At 49.7% G+C, this 13962-nt stretch overlaps 1 protein-coding gene across 2 annotated transcripts in view; it reads right to left on the bottom strand.

Annotated features, from left to right (window-relative positions):
* The window catches only part of GABRA3 (gamma-aminobutyric acid type A receptor subunit alpha3), a 184328-nt gene that overhangs the window by 116712 nt on the left and 53654 nt on the right, over window positions 1-13962 (bottom strand). The window contains exon 3 of one of the 2 annotated variants that reach the window (XM_045030613.1): window positions 1438-1705. The exons of the other annotated variant lie outside the window; for it this stretch is intronic. The gene's annotated coding sequence lies outside the window, so the exon portion shown is untranslated. The remainder of the gene's footprint in view (window positions 1-1437; window positions 1706-13962) is intronic. 2 annotated transcript variants of the gene reach the window in all.

A 13962-nucleotide genomic window follows, 5' to 3' on the forward strand; every position in this document is an offset into this window, starting at 1 on the left:
CAGTCCCTTTGCTTGGGCACCTGCAAAGATGATGTGCCCCGACCACTTAATCAATATACTCTTCCAAGCATCTCCATTGGGGCTGCAGCAGTCAGCTTCCTCCTCTTGAAGCAACAAGCTAAGCATCTGCTCCCAGAGAGCAATTGAAGGGGCTGTCATTTAAGCACACTGACTTTTCATGTAGCTCCCTCAATAGCCCCCTCTTTAAAAAAGGGGGGGGGAGAAACTCCTTCACCAGAGAATCCCTCCAGAGCAAGCAGGGTGGAACCAAACCTAAACTGCAGCTCTTGCTCATGCTGAGCAGATTCCAGCTTGCTTCAATGCCACCAGCATGATTTAACCAGCTCTTTAATACTGCAGACCTGATGCAACTGCCATCAATACAGGGGAAGTCACTGGAGAAGGCGGTGTAGAAAGGGTCTGTTCTAGTCCACAGCTAATTCTCCTCTCAACCCACACTCCCCTTTGCTGATCTCCAGACCAAGCTGACCCCATTAGCCTATCATCTCTCATTCCCCTCTCCCTCCCTCTATAACAGAGCAGATACCCACAGTGCTGCTCAGCATTTCAGATAAATGCCACAAAAGGATGCAGGTCTATCAAACAGTTCTTTAGCCTCGCAGGTGTTTGTGTCCACTCATCCAACGAACAAACGGTCTTTACCCAGATCAGCAGCGTACTGAAGAAAAGAATAAAACATCTGTTTGTTTACCCTCTTCTATTGTTGTCCACAGAACAAGCAGCAGCTTGGATCTAAAAAAACCCTCTAAGCAACAAGGAACAAACGAGGTTTGCACAGGTCAAGAGAAAGAGCTGGGCTTTGTACTTCCCATCAGAAATACCCCCTAGATTCTCAATATATTTTTACATTCTACTCTCATCACCCATTCACAGACAGACTCATTTGTTTCCCTGGACAAAATTGTTATTTACAACTTTGCTGTACCCTGCTTCCAAGCAGCAGTAGCAAGGGAGAATGCAGTAAAAGAGTGTATGTTTCTTTCCATTTCCCTTCTGCTTTGGGCAGTGAAAGAGAAAGGGTTAAACAAACACTAGCCATTAGTCATTTCCTTTAGGTCCCTCTCAGGCGTGTTGATGGCTATGGAGAGCAAGAGAGATGTATGTGTGCGCACCGGTATATGTGCGTATATAGCTAGATAGTCATTGGCAATAAAGAGGTCGACCTGCCTCCAAGTTAATAAAAAGGAGAATGGTTATAAATAATGAAAAGCAATTAATAATTGTTCTCATCTCCAGCGACCAACATTTAATCCAGATTAAAAAAAGAAAAAGCCAGAGATGCACAGAGCTTGCCATCGCGCCTGCAAATTGTAAAGAGTGAAAAAAATAACCCCAAATCCATCAAATTAGAACCCCCTGCTAAAAATAAATTCACTGGGACAAAGAAAAAAATAGAGAAGCATTTGTATTCCTTACCACGCCACACGACCCCTTCCCCAGCGCTGCCGGGAGAAGAAAAATGAATGAGCTGGAGCGAGTTATGGGATTGTTGACGTTGGGTTTCCTGCTTTCTTTCTTTCCTTCTGTCTTTCGCTCTCCCTTTTTTGTAGGCTTGGGTTTTCAATTCGCGGCTGTCTGAGCTCGAATGCTCTGCTGTTCCAGCAGTATCTGAATACAGTGGTTGAGCTGAAAGCATTTAAACCTCTGTTGCTTCAATTGAGGCTAAAGTATGGTATTCTTGTATCTGTTACGGGGGAGAGAAGCCCAGAGAGACAAACAGACAGGGGTATTATTGTAGGGACGGCTGCCTGAGATTCTCTTTTAGCCGTTCTGAGATTGGAGATGAAAGGAGAAAGTCTCCTCCCCACCTGCCTCATTCCCTCCCCTCCCCAGTCTCTGGAGGAGGGTTTAACAGCCCTGTCCGTGCAGATCCTTTCTTCCCGGAGAGCAATGAAACAGAAAATACACAGCAATGGCACATCAGCCACACACAGGAAAGAGCACAGCGTGGCAGGGAAACCCACTCTCCCCCCTGCCTTGAAACCCTTCAGGTGGGAAAGCCAGTGTCACAAGGCGTGGCTCAGTGCCTTTTAAGCATGGGGCACCGGCCTGGCCTGAAGGTGGGCAGGAGGGCCTGCCTGAGCAGAGTGCTTCTCAGGAGGGGAGGGAAGCAGCAGAAGGAGATGGCAAAGGACCTGGTGCTGATACTTCCTGGTCAAAACAGCTACCTGTTGAGCTGGTAACTCTCAAAGGCTATAACCAACATGTAACAGATGGTGCTAAGCCAGGCACTCACTTGCACCCAGGACAAAACTCTCCATCCCCTCCCATCTTTTAAGCACATTCACTGGGCAGGGGTGCATTCACTATGCTGAATCCACTCAGGCACCATGGGTGTGAAGTTTTTGCCTTGAACTTGAATGCTGCTTGGGTTCCTATTCCTGTCAGAAAAGAATCCAGGCAGAAAACAAATGCAGAGAGAAAATCAGGGTTAAAAATGGAGCAGAGTGTGGGCAGAGTGAAAACAAATAGAGAGACACAAGCAGGGGTGAAGTGACACTAGATAGACCAAATACGATCTTGCACTGGCTGAACTCTGGGGGATGGTCAGGGGCGGCTCCAGGCCCCAGCACGCCAAGCGCGTGCTTGGGGCGGCATGCCGCGGGGGGCGCTCTGCCGGTCGCCAGGAGGGCGGCAGGTAGCTCCGGTGGACGTCCCGCAGGCGTCCCTGCTGAGGGTCCGCTGGTCCTGCGGCTCCGGTGGAGCATCCGCAGGCGCGGGACCAGCGGACCCCCCGCAGGCACGTCTGCGGGAGGTCCACTGGAGCCGCAGGACCGGCGACCGGCAGAGCACCCCCCGCGGCCTGCCGCCCGGCTTGGGGCAGCGAAATGCTAGAGCCACCCCTGGGGATGGTTCTGTCCTTAATTCATAGCACAAGCTCTTAGCTAACTAGAAAGAAGAAGATAACTTATCGGAGTTATCCGAGTATATTGTCTCTGAAGATCTACACTCTTGAGACACACGCACCTCCTTACAAGCAGCAGCAGGGACTTCAAGTTACACACACACACACACACACACACACACACACACACCCCATTTGATATGAAATTATAAACCCAAACACCTCTGCAGATTCCCCACTCCTGGGAGAGCGACTAGGAGTAAAAGCCCCTGTATGAGAGCTGGAAAGCTCCTAATTGGAGAAAGATGGATGCCTTCGCATAAAAATCTTCAGACTTAGCACTTAGGTCAAGCAGCTAAAGGGGAATGGAGGGCTACATTGCAGTTTTCAGAGACGGAGACAATTCTCAATCATTCCACAGAAACTGCCTTAGCATCTAGTAAAATGTTCCTCCATGGGATCTTTCACTGGCACACCCACTTGGTCATAAACAGGATTGAGTAGAGAGTCTATTCCACTCCAGACAATATCTTGGAGGTTTACTGTTCACTTGAACATCTCCATAAACACCACCCCAAAAAATCTGGAGGCCAGAGAAAGGTTTTGTCCTATCCAACTAATGGACTCAGGCTCTTTTGACATCTGCTTTATGTGCTCTGAATTTCTCCTGGTTAGACACATGGTTCTGGAAAAGAGACCAGTGGACTATTTGGAGATGGCATCCAAAGAGGATGTCAGGGAGAAATTTAGGGTGCAGATTCAGCACCACCTTATCCTTACAGAACATTGTGAAAAGGGTTGGTTACAGGCACTTTATCTCACTCACCTCCAGGCTGATATAATGGCTGCTAGGAATGTAGCCTGGGGAACAGGTCACAATGGAAGCACTGGCCCATGAGCTCCAAGAGAGGTGCCTGAATCTTGCCAGTACTGAATTCAAGCTTCAAGGTGGCACAGGGCCACCTAGATTGAACCTAGATTAAGGAATCTTGTCATGGTCAGTTGAAAACAACAAATGATCCCTGGAGTGGAGGGTAATAAGCTGCTAAACCTGCCAGATAGAACTTGAGTAGCCAAAGCAAGTGCTGTTTTTAAACAAGGAATTGAGGGAATCAGTCAGAGTGCTGGTGCTGGATTTACCTGTGCTGGACCAACTCACAGCCAGAGAGAGATCTGCCTGTTACTCTCACTCGCACCAGCTTTGCACAAGTATTACTACATTGAGTTCCACAAAGTTACTCCTGAGTTACAGCACGGAGAGCAGAATCAGGCCTTTAAGGACGAGTTTCTGCTATTTGTCTATATGGTAAAGGATCGCCATTTAGTATGTGTCTAGTAAGAGAATTCTTAGGGCAGGTCCATACTCACTGTGCGGGTCGACGTGGTGAGTTCGACTTCTCCGAGTTCGAACTATCGCGTCTAATCAAGACGCGATAGTTCGAACTCCCCGCGCACTCCGGTCGACTCCGGAACTCCACCACCGCGAACAGCAGTGGCGGAGTCGACCTTGGAGCCGCGGAGTTTGACCCCGCCGCGTCTGGATGGGTAAGTAAGTCGAACTAGGGTACTTCGAGTTCAGCTACGCTATTCGCGTAGCTGAACTTGCGTACCCTAGTTCGATCCCCGCCCTTAGTGTAGACCAGGCCTTAGATTCCAAAGGAACTTGGAGTTGTGCCTCAACTGAGCATTCAAGAGCTACAGCTGCCAGGGTGTGAAGACCGGTTATGCTATTAGAAGGAATGAGTCTGGGCCTGGATAAAGAACCTGCTGCTTCTAAGTCCTGCTTCTAAGAGTGTCAGAGGAAATGAAAAGAAGCAAAGTGGTTCTGCTGACATCAGGGAGCAGAGGTATTGGAGAGACAACATGAGGGTCCTGACTCCAGTTCACCAGGAGTGAGTCTGGATCCCTGGCATCCCTGCCTGCTTTTGAGTACTGGAGAGAGAATTTGATGCTGTCTTCCAAGGCACACAGATCCACTGCCCATAGACTGAAAATGGTCTTTTCTAATGAAGTGACCAGGGGCCACTCTTGTTGGCTGCGTTCAGACCATCAAGAAGAGATCTGCTTTTCCCAGGCAGAGAACCAAGGTGAGGCCTGGTGAAGTGGGCATGAGTCCCACAGGCCTCACAACATGGGGTGCGGGGGGATCAGACACATCCTTCGGGGCTGAGATAATGAATGACTATGGTTTTGTCTGCCAAGATCTGTACTGACAAGCCCTTGGACAGGAGGAAGAAAAGTCTTTATTAACACTAGCCATAGCACTTGAAGCTCTGTTCTGGATTCTTTAGACTACTCTCAGTTATTGAGATGGGCTTCCCAATCCTTGTTTGAGACATCCATCCCTGGTCCCTGCAACTGAAAGTGGAACACCCCAAAGGACAGTTCCTGAGCAACAGTGCCTCCGGAATGTCCACTCCTCATCTGCGAATAACAGGCTGAACTGAAGAGGCCTTATTACTGGATCATGGACACTCATAGACTAGAAGCCATGAGACCCAGAAACCTCAGAAAGGTGTGATTGTGCCGGAGGTTGCATCCTTAGGGAAGGGGTGGTCTTTCAAGTGCCTGCAAGCAGCTTTTGTAGGCAATGGCAATCCCCACTATGGAACAAAGAGCTGCTCCCATGAAAGTTAGCTTCTGCCCTCAGACCAGGCTGGGGCCCATCTCCAGAGGAAAGAGGAAGGTATATGCAGGCAGGAAGAAATTCCTTGAATGTCATCCAGGTAGGGGTAGAACTGAACCTCTTAGGAGAGGCTGTGTGGTCAGGAGACCTGGGTTCTATTCTTGGCTTTGTGGCTGACAAGCAGGGTGACCTTGCGTTAGTCACTTCCACTCTCTGTGCCCATTTTCCCTCTCACCACCTTTTGTCTGTCCTTTCTATTTAGACTGTCGGTCAGGGACTCTCTTTTCACCATGTGTTTGTACTGCACCGAGCACGACGGTGCCCCAAACTCAGTAAGGTTCTCTAGGCTCTAGCATAATACAAATAACCTCTTGGATGGGCTGCCAGGCATTTAGGTAAGCACCCAGGGGGCCATGGCAACCCAGTGGGCGAATGTATGAGGTACTTCCTATGAGCAGCTCTCATTGGGATACTGAAGTAAGTAGACATCTCTCAGAACCCTTGCACAGAGGAGAGGGTGATGGTTAACAGCATCACCATATGAAGCGAGAACAACTGACTGAATTTGTTCAGCTTTCTGAAGCCCACAATGGAGCAAAGTCCTCCTGTTCTCTCGGGGATTAGAAAGTACAGAGAATAGGAGGTCCCATCCCCAAGATGTCCTGTAAGAACGTTCATCCTTCTGAGAAGCATGTTTGTCTCTGGAACATCCATTTCTTGTTGGGGGGAGACAGATGGTGGGGAGACAACATACCATGGTGCAGGACTGGTTATTAATTATTTGTATTGCAGGAATGCCTAGAAACCCCAGTCTTGGACCACAGTCCCACTACACCAGGCACTGTACAAAACCACAGCAGAAATACCGCCCCTGCCCCAAAAAGCTTACCCTCTAAGCATTGCGTGATTACCCCTACTTTACTCTTGCAGCTGGTCTGAGGTAGTTCTCCATGGAACAATGGAAAACAGAAGTCACTCTCCAAAGCCCCTTTCACCTTCTCATGGGTTGCAGCAAACTTTCAGCACCCAGTGGCTGCATCAGGTTTGGAAATGTAGGGAAAGGCCAGATGAATGATGGAAACTGGAAACCCTGGTTCCCAGTGAGCTTTTGTTTGCTCCCAAGTCTCCTCAGAGAAATACCCCTCTGCTTCTCCAAGTCTTCTGTGCCCTTGAACACAAGGCTATTAGGAAGGTTAGAGTGGCGATCAGAAGGAGATAGGAGAAAGGAGAGAGACCCTAGATCCTGTCATTCACTCACAAACTGTCATCCATCAATCCATCACACTCCTTTTGAGAACGGCACCGAGGGGTCCAGGAACAAGGCCCTGTCCTGTGCAGATGGTAACACTCAGGCCATAAGAACAGCCAGCAATGCTCAGTGCTCAGGTACACCAGGCCCCAGACAGTACCACAGCAGGCTCAGCATGGAGGAGGCCCTAGCTTCGTGTGCTCTCTCAGTTCCAAGCAGACTCACCTGAACCATAGAGAGCATGAATGCTGTGGTGAAGTGGGGTCAGAGACAAGTCTATTCAGAAACAGAAGTGACTTGCGATTTTAAGGGATCATATTCTAAAACATTGCTATTTTTACTTACTTTAGCATTGATGAGAAGTGCCTATGTTCCAGCCTTTGAGATCAAAGTCCTCTCAAATCACAGGGCAGGTCCATCGCACGTAATAACACAAGCTTCCCCAGTGGCCTCCCCTACAGCTTGTCTCTGTCCTGGGTTGCTGACACCACCTCTAAAGGTGAAAGAGGACCTCATTTCCATGGCCCATTCAATCCTTGGGATTTCTTGAGATTGCTAGCAAACAGGGCCAGTGGAGATGCTGGCTTCAGGATGCGGACTGAGATCCACCAACTTGTCCCATGGGGGCTACTAAACAGCTGGCAGGACTAACAGCTACTCCCAGATTCGGCATGGTGACCACATGGAAAAGCTCCATTTCCCTTAACCCATCTCCAGACACTTTCCGTTCTGAGGTTGCGCACTTTAAAAGTTCCTCATAGACAAAACACTCTTTGTCTCCTGCAAATGGGACCAAGTGCTGGTTCCCCATGCACAGCTAGAGTCAATGGACCATATTTGGGGAGTTACACTGGGGTAGGGAGGGACAGAACAATAGTGTATGGGGACATGTGTTCAGCCGCTGTGTACTCACAACTGCAGCTGCTGGGCGATGGGAGCAACCCCTGCAGCCCCCCAACACTGGGGATTGGGCCAGTGGATCTGCATATTTTACAGACATGCTGGCCCCATCCATGCCCAACCCCTGCAGAGTCCTCCTGCCATTCCCTCCAGGGGGTGGGGGGTAATAAACACCTATGTAAGAAAAAGTCCCCAAAAACAGGACTGTCCCTTTAAAAATGAGACATGTGGTCACCCTACACCCAGGCCTTGGGGGTACACTGATTCCACTGCATATTGGGTTATATGGGCCCTTGGCAGGGTGGGTACTTTCAGTCCAGAGCAAAGCCAGGTCCCAAGTGGTCAATCTCTAGCCATCTCTCCCTGTGTTCTGGCTAAATACCAACTGTCTCACTCTTTGCTTTCAGAACTTTTCCAGGACAGGCTCCAGAGAACTTCTGCTTCTTAGTTCTGCCCCCCTTACCACCCAGCTACAATCTTTCAGCCAGCCCTTTGAAAGCACCGAGGAAGGCACTGTTATGACACAAACAACAGAGGACCTGGGGCTTTGCGAGGTCATTCTTCATCCACGCAAGCAGAGAAAACCAGCCGACCGACAAAGGAGCCAACTACTCTTGACATCTGGGTGTTTTATGGTGACACATTTAATAAAGACACAAGGGCTGCCCAGAGGTAGCACAGCCTGGCTCAGAGATCAATGGGCAGGACGTTATCAGTGAAAGGCTCTGTCTGTGGAAGGAGGAATGTTATCAAGATGTTAACTAGTTGGGAATGTCCGGATCTGGGGCTTCTTTAGAAGGAGGGACACTACTGATCTCTGTGTTACCTGGCTGGGGATGTCATGATCTCAGCCCCCTTGGCAAGAGAACGTGAGACTCTGCAGAGCTCAGTGCAACCCCTAGGACATCCATCAAGCTAAGAGGCATAAAAGCACCTTGTGAAACATGCAAGCAACTATCCTTTAATGCTTCCATCAAATGGATTCTTTTCTTTTTGAATGTAAATCCTCCCTTCCCCCCGCCTTTCTCCTTTACATCTAAGGCAGCTAAATATGAACAGAAACTAAAATCTGGGACAGTTGAAGCTGGGAGAGTGTTTGAGGTGGAACCTTTTTGTTATGTTCTGGGTTATTTCCTAAGAGTGATTACAAGATAACTAAGAAAGATCTCTCTGACTTTAAGCAAAGCAGCACAGAAATACATTACAAATAAAAGTAGTTAAGGCCCGATCTAGCAGAGCATTCAAACACATGCTTAAGATTAAGTATGTGAGGTAGTGCCATTGAACTACAGGACTATTCACCCCATCAGTGCTTTGCTGGATCAGAGAGTCCCCTCTGAGGGTGCAGCCAGAGGGGGAAAGGTGCAGGGTATGTAGCACTACTCCAGTTCAGCCATGCCTTCACTAGCCCCGTCTGCACTACTAGCAGGGGATCTTATGGTGGTAGGGCACAGGCCTTTGTGCAACTGTGCTGCCTAGACCAGGTCTAGATGAGATTGTAAGACACCCTGTGCCCCATGTCCACTAACACTGGGGCAGCTGGACTCTGTCCAGCGCTGATCACTCCTGTTGCCCAAATATGCAGATCCTGGCTTTCTATGGAATTGTGTCTAAATCATCAGACTGCTACAGAAACAGCCCTGATGTCTGGTACCCAGGGAAGGAGGGGGAAGAGTGAGGGTTGACGTGTGTAGGTGGGGAGCAGGTGTATGATCTTTCCCTGCCAAGGGCCACTCAGCCCGGTGAAACATCGCACCCCGGGGCTCCACACATTGCGGTCCTGTTTCAAGGAGGCAGGACTGCAGGGATACTTTGGCACAGAGGGTGCACTGGAGAGACAGCACTGCAGCACCAGGCGAGGTGCTGCTGCTGTTATCACAGCTGCCAGCTTACTGTGCAAAGAGAGAGGGGCAGAGAGGTACAGAAACCTACCACACATCCCTACCCCAAGCCATGGCACTAATGAATGTAGTGCCATCCCCTGGGGAAGGGAGAGCTTTGGGGATCTAGAGACAGGAGTTCAATTACACTACGGCCCCTTCACACCACTCCGCCAGCATAGCAGGGCCTGAAAGAGGGTATAATTTGCGCCTGCTTTAAGGGCCCTGGACACGGCCAGCGCAGTGCACAGGGGCCTGCGTTTGAGAATCAGGCCCATACCACTGTGGTTATTTCAAAGAGGGGGGGTAATCAATGATGGTGTGAGCCGAAAGGAGCGATCCCAGGTGTAAAGCGCTCTCCCTCCACGCGAGTGCGCTCCTTTCAGACTCGCCGTCCCGTCTCCTTCCTCTCTCATGCGGCTCTCCTGCCCCTCTCTCCCACCTCCCTTTGCCCTGGCAGTGCCATTAAGGCAGGGGTCCCATTGTCTCCAGTCAGCTCTGCCGCCATGATCATATGGAAGAGGAGAACTCCCCTGAGTTGCTCAGCACCACCTCAAAGTCACACAGGACCCAACTTTCACTCTGCTTATTCTGTTTCCCTACCACACACACTGATGCTACTGCTCCCCCCTTTCCCCCCACGCCTTTACTACTTGTTTCCGTATCAGGGGCTGCATTGTCAAAGCCAGCTGCTGCTGAGTGCTTTATTAGCCAGTCTCCATGGCAACTTGTCTACAGCTTAACTCCGAAACCCCTCTCGCTCCACAGCCATAAATCAGCCACCTGACTTTGTGTCCTCCTTCATCACGACACAGGCCAGGGTCACTGTATTTTCTGTGCCTCTGCCAGATTCTCTGTATTCTCTGCAGCCAGATTAGCAAGTCCTGCTGGAGCCATCACTAGCCACAGTGGCTCTGATCGGTCCTCCACAAAGCTGGAGCAGGAGCCAGGCAGACAATAGGCTGCATGCATGTCAGAGCTCTTTGTTTGCCTTATACAGCACCATGTGCAGGCAAGTATCAGAGGGGTAGCCGTGTTAGTCTGGTTCTGTAGAAGCAGCAAAGAATCCTGTGGCACCTTATAGACTAACAGACGTTTTGCAGCATGAGCTTTCATGGGTGAATACCCACTTCTTCAGATTCTTCTTCTTGCATCTGAAGAAGTGGGTATTCACCCACGAAAGCTCATGCTGCAAAACGTCTGTTAGTCTATAAGGTGCCACAGGATTCTTTGCTGCATGTGCAGGCAGTAACAACAGGAAACCGGCACAGTGCTGGGCTCTACTTCATCCTTTCAGATACACCATGACCCAGCCATGGCCTCTAAATCCCAACTGGGCGTCATCTGGTTGGCCAAGGAAAGAGCCCAGGCAAACTGTGACGTTCCAGTTTCCAGGCAACCTGGAGCCACCGGCTGGAAATTATTTGGTGGTTTTTACAGGAGCCTATTATCTGCCAGGGACTAGAGGGGCCAAAATGGAGCTCTGAGCCAGACCTGTGCATGGCACAAGCCCCAGGAAAAGGAGGAAGCCAGCCCTTCCCAAACTCAGGTGTGCAGGCAGGATGCAGAGACACATCAGCTGCTGGAGGGGGCCACAGAAATGTTTGGCCTGCTCCTGGTGCAGGATACAGAGACTATGTGTAGGTGTAGGGCAAAGAGACCATCTCCCTCTTCCACAGGACACAGAGTCAACACAGCCCCTTCCAAGGCAGAGATACAGTACCACCTGGGTCCGATGGGGCACAGGGTCACCCCCATCACAGAGGAATAAAGTTAGCTCCATTCTGTGTTCCCATCTAGAGCCAGAGTCCTCTTGCTGCAGCCCACAGACCGCAAGTCCTCTCCCTCCTGGTGCAGGGCAGACAAGCCCAGCCCCTGTCAGTGTGGGGCATAGACCCAGCATGCTGGGTGACACAGAGACAGCCCCTTATCTTTTCCATTGGTACCGGCCAAAGAGACTGTTCCCTTCCTGCGTGTTCTGAGAGACACTGACTGTCCTTCTGAACTGCAAACTTTACGAGGAACACTTCCTCACCTGCGTTTGCTGGGGAGCATGAACCAGAGCCCACAATGGCCAGCCTTTCACACAGCACCTTCACCACCGCACAGACAGGGAGGAATTCCAGGAGAGGCAATTCCAGTACAATTTATTCTGGCCACTGAAATTTCCTGATCCTTAAAATGAATACAAGACTCTACTTCACTTCCTGTATTGAGGCTATACATGGTCATGACTAACATGTTACTTGCAGTCCTTGAGACAAACCGAAAGGCCCCAGCCGAGATCAAGCTCCATGGTGTAGGGAGTGTACAGAAACACAGAGATAGACAACCCTTGCCCCCACGCCGCATTCACACTCTAAACAGACCAAACTAACAAAGGGTGTGAGAAAGGAAGTGTTAACCCCATTTTACAGAAGGAGTATTGAGGCAGAGAGACAGCTTCTGGGGCATAGCACGTAAGTGGGGAGTGAGTAGGCAGAATGGACAGAAAATACTGCTCCAGGGAGCTATGGGATGGCACTGGAGGACTATCAAAACCTCGGCTTCAGCTGCATCCCTACTGCAAAGCAGATGGGTTTGAATCTGTATTACGGCAGTGTTCTGGCTGCAACCTATGCCCCCCAGCTGGCCAAACTAGCTCAAGCATAAGGGGTTTGAGTACAGATGGCGGCGGGTTGAGTTAAGACCCAGGTAAGAGCTTGCGGGAAGTGAAGATATACCCCCAAGTGTCTTGCCCTAGGTCACACAACAAGCCTGTGACAGGGCAGGAACAGAAACTGGACCTGGCAAGTGCTAGACCAGTGCCTTAGCCACACTGCTCTCTTTCCTTCCCAGCCACATTCCCAGAGATCCCTGCATTCTAGAGGAGGATGAAGCAATCCTGACCTAAATGTATAACCCCAAGAGACACACTTGAGGCTTAGCTGATATACAGATCAACAAACGTTTAAAGCTAATACATCCTCATGTAGCATGTGATGGACCTTTGGAACTGTGGCCCACCACGTCCCCATGGCAAAATGGATAGCTGGAATCATACAGTTTTATCGTGCAGCATGAACAATCTGCAGCAGTGGTAGCCAGGGAGTCAAGTCAAACCCTACACAAAGTATCAAGGATCATCACAAACAGGACAAGTTGAAATGGTTCGAATTTCCAAACTTCAAGCAGTGAGTGAAGCAACAACATACAACACAGCAGAGGGAACAGATGAACATTGCATTAGTCCTGCAGCCATATATTGGTTACGAGAAAAAGAAAACTGGGGGGAGGATGTGTCAATGTGCCCTCCTCTGATAGTAAAAATAATACCTCACTCTTATATAGCACATTTCCACCAGTGGATCTCAAAGCACTTTACAAAAGGAGGTCACTATCATTACCCTCAATTTACAGATGGGGAAACAACTCGCCTAAGGTGACCCAGTAGCATAACCAGGAATAGAACCTAGGTCTCTACAGTTTCAGGTCAGTGCACTACCTGCTAGGCCAAACTGCCTCTGCTCTTGTTACAGCTGCATCTTTGACTCCAGTGTTGGTATAAAAATCATGATGGCCTCGCTCATAAATCATGACATTTTAGAACTGAAGCATTTGGAGTCAGATCTGCAAAGTAATTTAGGTGTCTACAGATGCAAATAGGTGCCTTGTGGGATTTTCAAAAGCCGCCGGGCAGGTTAGATATCTAACTCCCATTGGGATCAATACCTTTGTACATCTGGCCCTTGGAGTCTTATTTATTTGCCTTCTGGCTTTTGAACCTTCAGGGTTCATATCTGCACGTTATTCTCTGCAGCTATGAAGGCTAGAAACTTATTTGTGTTTTTAAGTGAAAGTGGAGATTCCGGTGTGTTCAGCTGATGCAAGAGTCTGGGCCTTATAGAAAGGCCTAAAATATATGAAACTTAGGATAAAACCACAGGAGTTGACAGCACTGACTGGGGAGAGCATCTGATGTTCCTGTAAACTGAAGGCATTGTTCCCAGTCCTCCCTAGCTCAACCCTGCTCTCTTCAGCCCACTGGCTCCCCCAATATGGGAAGGCTGGACTCACTACTTCACCACCACGAGGGCAGCCCTGGACTCCTCCATTGTTGGGCACCGAGCGATAACCAGTAGCCAGTCCCCAGGATGCCACCTATTTGAGAGTCTGGAGCCTCACCAGGTCTAAGAGCAGCTAATCTGAGACATTGACAAAAGGCTCTGCGATAGCCAAGCATCTCCTGCAATCTCTGTGAGGGGACCCCATAAACAGGTATGGGATGGAGCCACTGGGCACACTGCCTGGGACATGGCATAGTAGGCATGGGCCTATGGTGGCAGCTCCATCCCCAGACCTGTCCACAGGCAGCAAGCCGGCCACGCTGCGTGGCTGTAACGAGAGCTGTTAGTGGCAAGGAAACTGAATCGCGCTTCCTAAAGACAACAGTTCACTCAGG

This window comes from Mauremys mutica, chromosome 9, assembly GCF_020497125.1.
Source record: "Mauremys mutica isolate MM-2020 ecotype Southern chromosome 9, ASM2049712v1, whole genome shotgun sequence".
In the NCBI taxonomy this organism is placed as follows: domain Eukaryota; kingdom Metazoa; phylum Chordata; order Testudines; family Geoemydidae; genus Mauremys; species Mauremys mutica.